Consider the following 7,545-nt stretch of genomic DNA (forward strand, 5'->3'; position numbering starts at 1 on the left):
AACCGGCTGCTCTGTCACTGCACACCAACATGGTGGGCAGTGACACAAAATGTCCGGTGTTATAGACCCCCCCCCCCCCCTCCCCCGGCCCAAAACAAGCCCAAAAATCACCCAACTGCCCTCCCCCAGCCTAACTACCTTTTTCTGTTGCCAGGGGTCCCCCCTTCCCCCTACTGCCTCAAAATACCCCAGGGGGGGCACGTCTCCCGGTGGTCGCCCCCCCCCCAAATCCCCATTGGGACCCACCAATAGGGGGGCAGGGGGGAGGGAGCACTGACCACAGACACAGGAATAGTGTGATAAAGGCTGCTTTATTGGAATCAGGTGCACCCTGCGGATTCCCCACCTTGGCCTGTGCCAAACAAAACTATGGCTCACTAAATAAACGACTGCCTGACAGCCCCCCACCCCCACCCCTAATTGGATCCCCAACTTTGCAACATCATACAACATCCCCTCTGCAACCTACCCCCCTACCCACAAACTGTAATGACCTCAGTGTCCCCCACCACCTACCGAAACAGCCCAGGCCTCCTGCAAATAGCCCCCTTTCTCAACTAGGAAAAGCGCCACTCGAAAGCCGCCTAGCGACTTTCGACCCCACCATAGGACTCCTGCCCCCTGGGATACCTGTGCACCCCCAACACCACATCCAACGCCTCCTTCAACTGCACGATGTACAACTCCATCCCATACCTAGATAGGTGCACCCCATCCTCCTTAAAAAAGTACACCACCCCGTACCTCAGCTCAGGGTGTTCCATCCGACCTATCCCTTCCCTGGCACAGAAATCCCTCATCTCCCTGTTAATCTTCCGCCTTCGACCTGTCAATAGCCCCTGGGCGCTCTGCTCCCCTCCATACCCGCCTGGGGATAAACTCAGACCAAATCACGTAACAGCCTGCCCATTGCCTCCTTATTTCCAACAAGTCCCTCTTCATCTGTTTGACCAGCGCTAGGCCCTTACACTGCACCAGGTCATTTTCGCCCAAATGTATCACCACCACATCCGGGCACACAGCCCCCTGCCCACATTATTCAACAAAGGCATTAACTCATGCCAACGCATGCCCCCTTTGCCCCGCCAATGACAACGAAACAATCCGTCATCCAATTCAAAGTTGAGTTTCCGATGTCTGTCCCACTCAGCCCTTTCTGCCCGTTTGACAAAGGAGTGTCCCACAATGTAAATATCCAAAACTGCTACCTCCGGCTCGCCACAGCACCTGTAAAGACACATGTCAGAAAGCGAACAGCAGAACTCAAAGCACCCCATCTACCCCCGCATCCTGAAGTATGTCCGGTACCAGTCCGACTTCCATCTCCCCAGCCGTTTTAGCTCTTCCTTCCCCCACCCATTCTGCGCTGCCTCAGTCGCCGCCCTGATCCGAAAGGAATGCGTCCCGAAAGCCATTGGGTCCTCACCCATATACCACAGGGCGTGCCGCAGAACCCACAAAGCCTGAGCCGCCGTCACCCTGCCGCTACGTCGCCGACCAAAAACCTCATTCACAGCACACCGACCCGCCGCCAACTGTCGTCCGCACGCTGCGGGACACACCCCCTCCCGACCCAAACACCACCCATGTTCCCACCCCCCGGTGATCCGTCTTGGAGCGTCTCAAGCGCACCGCCACCTCTAGGGTCCGTATCTCCACTTCCTCCCACAGTATCCCCCGCCCCCATTTCGTGCCCGCCAACTCCGACACCCGGAACTCTCCAAAAACCAGCCAAGACATTAGGCTGGAAAACAAAACCGTCTCGCTCCCATCTCTAAACACCGAGGGCAACGCGCACAGTAGCCTCTCGAGTAATGCCACCGTGATTGGTCGGCACTGACGCACTCTCGCACCCCTCTCTCTCGCCCACCCTTCCAGCAATCGAGCCCCAACTCCCCCGCCGGACGGTACCCCCACCACAGCTTCTCCATGAACGCCACAGCGACAGCTTGCCTGCAATTGTCATCCGCAACAGACCTTTATCCATCAACGTCAACATGAACCGCACCACCTGCTCTTCGCGCGGCCACCTATACCCCTGCCTTACCGCGCCACACTGTCGAAATACCTCCCAGGCCTGCGCATACTCCTTCCAGGTAGATTCCGCTACTGACGCCTTCACCAGCTGAACGACAGCCTCTCCCACCGACCAGAGCTCCCTCGGGACCGGTGTCTTGACCTTCTGCGCCGCCGTGGCTAGTCCATAGAACCTCTGCCACTGTGAACGAGACAAAGCATCCGCAATGTCACTGTCCATTCCGGGGACGTGGCGTGCAAGAAACAAAAGGTCATTCTCCAGGCAGCACAGCATAAACACCCTCATCAACTTCAACACCTGCGGATCCTGCGCCGACTGCCAGTTCACCACCTGCACGACGGACATGTTGTCCACCCGGAACAGGACCCTCTTGTGCGCCAGCTCAGCCGCCCACACCGTGACCGCCACCAACGGGAACAACTCCAAGAACGCAATACTACGCCCCCCCCCCCGCCTGCCACTGCGGCGGCCACTGTTCCGCGCACCATCTCCCGCCCCAGTACAGACCGAAACCTCCAACGCCCGCCGCATCAGAATACAGCAGTCCTCCGCCGGCGCCATGGGCACCCCATCGAAGTGTCCCAGGAACGCCCGCCACATGCACAAATCCTCCTTCATCCCTACCGATAGGCCATGGTGACGAGGAAGGGTCAAACCGGACAATGCGAAACCCAACCTTCGACAAAAAGTTCAGCCCGCCCGTACAATGCCAGAAACCGGTCCCCGCTAGCTTGTCTCCTTTCTGGTGAAGAATTGGCTTGGTAGTTTAGTCTGCCCTGTTCCCATGATGCACTGGGCCAGGGACAGACTGATTTGCATATAGCCAGGTTCTGAGCTGGGATGGGGCAGTGAGATAAATAACAGTGATGGATCAAGCCCTGATCTTTGGACTGGGTAAGAGTGGTCTGCTTAATTCAGACACTCTGTTCATCACCACCCCCTTTTCTGTATCGTTTTTGGCCACTATAGGTGTGGCAGGGTATACTCAGACATGAGTCCCTTTCTCACTGCTCCATCAGGATTCAAGCAAGCCGGGCCGAAGACGGCTGAAATGCCAGAAACCGGTCCCCGGTAGCTTGTCTCCTTTCTGGTGAAGAATTGGCTTGGTAGTTTAGTCTGCCCTGTTCCCATGATGCACTGGGCCAGGGACAGACTGATTTGCATATAGCCAGGTTCTGAGCTGGGATGGGGCAGTGAGATAAATAACGGTGATGGATCAAGCCCTGATCTTTGGACTGGGTAAGAGTGGTCTGCTTAATTCAGACACTCTGTTCATCACCACCCCCTTTTCTGTATCGTTTTTGGCCACTATAGGTGTGGCAGGGTATACTCAGACATGAGTCCCTTTCTCACTGCTCCATCAGGATTCAAGCAAGCCGGGCCGAAGACGGCTGAAATGCCAGAAACCGGTCCCCGGTAGCTTGTCTCCTTTCTGGTGAAGAATTGGCTTGGTAGTTTAGTCTGCCCTGTTCCCATGATGCACTGGGCCAGGGACAGACTGATTTGCATATAGCCAGGTTCTGAGCTGGGATGGGGCAGTGAGATAAATAACGGTGATGGATCAAGCCCTGATCTTTGGACTGGGTAAGAGTGGTCTGCTTAATTCAGACACTCTGTTCATCACCACCCCCTTTTCTGTATCGCCCGTACAATGCGACACGCAAAGTTAAGATGCCCTAACAGGACCTGAACTTCCCGTACCATCACTTTTCGTTTTGCCAGCATTACGTCCACCAAGGCCAACATTGCCGACCTCTTGTCCTCCGGCAGGCGTGCTTCCATGGCCGCTGAGTCGAGCTCTATACCGAGAAAGGACAACACCGTACTGGGACCATGCGTCTTCTCTGCTAAACTGTCCAGCTGCTGCTGGCAGTCCGTCGCACCGGGCCGCCCCACCAGGAAAAAGTCATCCAGGTAGTGCGTTACTGTCTCAGAGCCTGTGCGCCTGGAAAAAGCCCACTGCAAGAAAAAACTGAACCGCTCAAACAACGCGCACGATACAGAGCACCCCATAGGCAGTGCCTTGACCACAAAAATGCTACTGTCAAACTGAATCCCCAGCAGCTGATGATCCGCCGGGTGGACTATGAGTAAACGGAATGCCGACTTGATGTCACACTTCGCCAACAGAGCGCACTGCCCAACCCGAGCCACATCCATCGACGAGTAAGACAGAGACGCCCGGTCCGCCAAGATGTAATCATTCATGGACTCCCCCTCAGGCCATGACAGGTGCTGTATCAGCCTGAATTGGGCCGGCTCCTTTTTGGGCACCACCCGGATCGGGGAGATGAAGGAGGGTGGAGATAGCGAGTCAAACCTAACAGCGGCGGCTCCGTGAAGGGCCCCGCCATCCGGCCCTCCCTGACCTCCTTGAACAGCTTCTCTCGCACAATTCAATTCCCTTATGTACATTCACTGACTTCAGACTGTCCGCCCAGCGAGCAATACGCGGGCCTACATAGCCCAGCCGAAAACCCTCCTGAAAACCTCGACGCAACACTGCCGAATCATCCGCCCGCGGACATGCCGCCAGCCAAGGCTCCATCCGCTCCAGTCTAACCGGCGTATGAGCCTTTTCCCAAAGCTCCGGGCCCCCCTGACCTCTCCCCCGTTCTGCGCTACTCCCTGCGCGGGCTGCTGCCCCGGTGGGCCCCCAACCCCCCAGCAGCGCACCACTGGGTGACGCCGCCCGCATTTTGAGCACTCGTGCCGGAAGCGGCACACTGTCCAACCACACGTCCCCTTATTGAAATCCCAGCAAGCCCGACCGTGCCCTGGCTGGAAGACTCACCCTGCCCCCCGCGGGTGGGGCGGTTTGCAAAGGGGGTCGGCACCAGCGGCAAACCGATGGCCGTATAGACGGTGCGCCCAAACTTGGCCCCGCCCATCGTCTGCTGGTACAAGTCAGAATCCAGCTCCCCCCATTTCTCGTCCGGGTCGGCCGCCATGCGCGGCCGGAACTCCTCATCGTAGTGGGACCAAGCGTACCCACCGTAATTCACCTGCGCCCACCGCATCACGTCCATGTACTTAAACAGCGCTATGGATCGATCCGGAAACTTCTCACAATATACGCTGGCGTATATTAGAAAGGCCGCTGACCAATTGTCAAGCGTCAGGGGCACTGTAGGTCGCCTCGCCAGCTCCTGTTCCTCCTCCTTAGACCCTTCTTTGGAGGTCAACTCTCTGTGCAGCAGCTTCAGTATGTCTAAGTACTCCCCTTTCCAGATCTTTTCTTTCGTAGCTAGCGACAGGTGCGCCCCTATCGGCTTCGTCACTCCCATGTACGGGAGCTTGCGCACCGGCACCATACAACTCTCCTTCCCCCCCACCAGTCGCTTCCCCCGCCTTCGCGCTGGCCGCCGCCTCAACACCAGCGCCCGACCCGACGCTACCCGCTGATGCCCCGCCGTCCGTACCCACACCAGTGTCCTTCACGTACTGGCCTTTTACCAGCCGCCTCCCATCGTCACCCCCAGTGTCCGTCCCCACCGACACCTGCGCGCAGCGCCGCTTGCCCGCACCACTCCACACTCCGTCTCCAACCTTACCTGGCGTCAAGGTCGGCGTCCGCACTGGGTCCCGCCGCCTAACCAGTGGAGCTGAGGGGGCCGTTGCTCTGGGAGCGTCCTGCCTCGACCGTACCTTTAACACATTGTCAACAAGGTTACTCACTTCCCCCCCATCCTGAATCTCTCCCTTCTCCGCAGACTCCCCCGCACCAACTTCCCGGCACTACCGGCCGCCCCCTAGGGGCTCCAGCCGGCTCAACCCCGCCTTCTCTCTACACACCTGCATCAAGTCAAACAGATTCACCCTCTCCCACTGCTTCTCCGCTGCACTCGTGCCAAACTCAGAAGTATTTGCGCCCACAAGCATCCCCCGACCCCCGGCGGCCGTCACGACCCTTCGGGGGGGGGCTGGCGGGGACATCTCCCGCCTCCGTCCGCTGTGGTCCCTTGACAAGTCCCTCGCTGAAGCGCGACCGCCTGTACAAGGCAGAGCCGGCCCATCCTCTCGGTGGAGCGGAGCCGCATGCTGCTCACCCGAGCGCCTCGCCAACAGCTCCTGCCAAGTGAAAAAGGTGGAGTCCAGCATGCTGGGGTAAAAAGGCTCCCCCCCCACGCGCTGCCCCTACCCCAACCCCGCTGTGCCCCTGCCCCCAACCCGCTGAGTGTCCTCCTCGCCGGGTGACCCGCGCCCCCCACCCCACTCCCACCACTGTGGACCCACCGCCCCCCCCAACCCGGCCCGCACCCTCACCGCGCCCACCCCAGCCCCCCCCCTTGTCCTCCACCATCTCTCCGCCCCACCCCCCTGGTAATGGCCCCCCCCTCGTGACCCCTCCCGGTGCCCGGCCCAGCGACGGAGACCTGCACGGGCCCACCATGCTCACCTCCTCCTCCGAAGACGACCCCCAGTCCAACTGGCTATCTCCACCCTCCTTACCCCCCCATTCCCCCACCCCCTACTCTTCCAGCTCAGACTCCTCTATAAACAGCGGGGGCCACGCCCCCAGCATCTCTTCCACCCTCTCGTTGCCCCTCCCCCCTTTCTTATGTGGCACCCCCGCATCCCTCACTGTGCTCCCACCACCACTGGCAGCCATGTTCCCTCCCCCCACCCCCAGGTCCAGTCCCCTACCCCCTTCCCAGCTGCCAACACACAGTCCCTGTCTCCCTGCACTCCGGCCCCGTCTACAAATGCCTGCGCCGGTCGGGCCTTCCTCCCCTTACTCCCCCCAGCACCTTCCCGCGCATTCCGACGCTTCGCGTCACCGCCTCGCCTCCCTCCGCCCCTCCGCCCCCCCCTCCCGCCGCATGGAGCCTTCCGCGGCAGAGACCGCGGAGGCTCACAGGTTAACACTGTTGCCGCAGCGTCGCTGGCAGAGCGCCGCAGCGGCCTTACCTGGAGGTCGAGCCGCACCAAGTCCATGCGGCTCGCTTCCCCCAGCAGCCGCAACGCCTCCTGTACACGGGGGTCCCTCAACACCGCCATCACGTTACTCCGGGCCAAAGTAGCGCCACGAATCACCTCACCCGCCGAGCTACCGCACACTCGCCACCAGGATCCCCCGCCGCAACCAGGTACCGGCTGAAACGGTCCGCACACCACCACAAGCCTGCACCGCAACAGTGCCACTGACTCTTGCCAACAAAAAACTTGTGCCCCAACTGCCCAAACCGGCTGCTGTGTCACTGCACACCAAAATGGTGGGCATTGACACAAAATGTCCGGTGTAAAAGACCCCCCGGCCCAAAACAAGCCCAAAAATCACCAACTGCCCTCCCCCAGCCCAACCAGCCCAACTACCTTTTTCTGTTGCCAGTGGTCCCCCCCTTCCCCCTACTGACCCAAAATACCCCAGGGAGGGGGGGGGGGGCATGCCTCACGGTGGTCGGCCACCCCCCACCAAATCCCCATTTTAACCTTGGATAATATTTGCATCGATTAGTCCCAGTGCATAGAAACAGTACAACTAGAATTATCAATATGGGGTAACA

This window comes from Lissotriton vulgaris, chromosome 11 (genome assembly GCF_964263255.1).
Source record: "Lissotriton vulgaris chromosome 11, aLisVul1.2, whole genome shotgun sequence".
In the NCBI taxonomy this organism is placed as follows: domain Eukaryota; kingdom Metazoa; phylum Chordata; class Amphibia; order Caudata; family Salamandridae; genus Lissotriton; species Lissotriton vulgaris.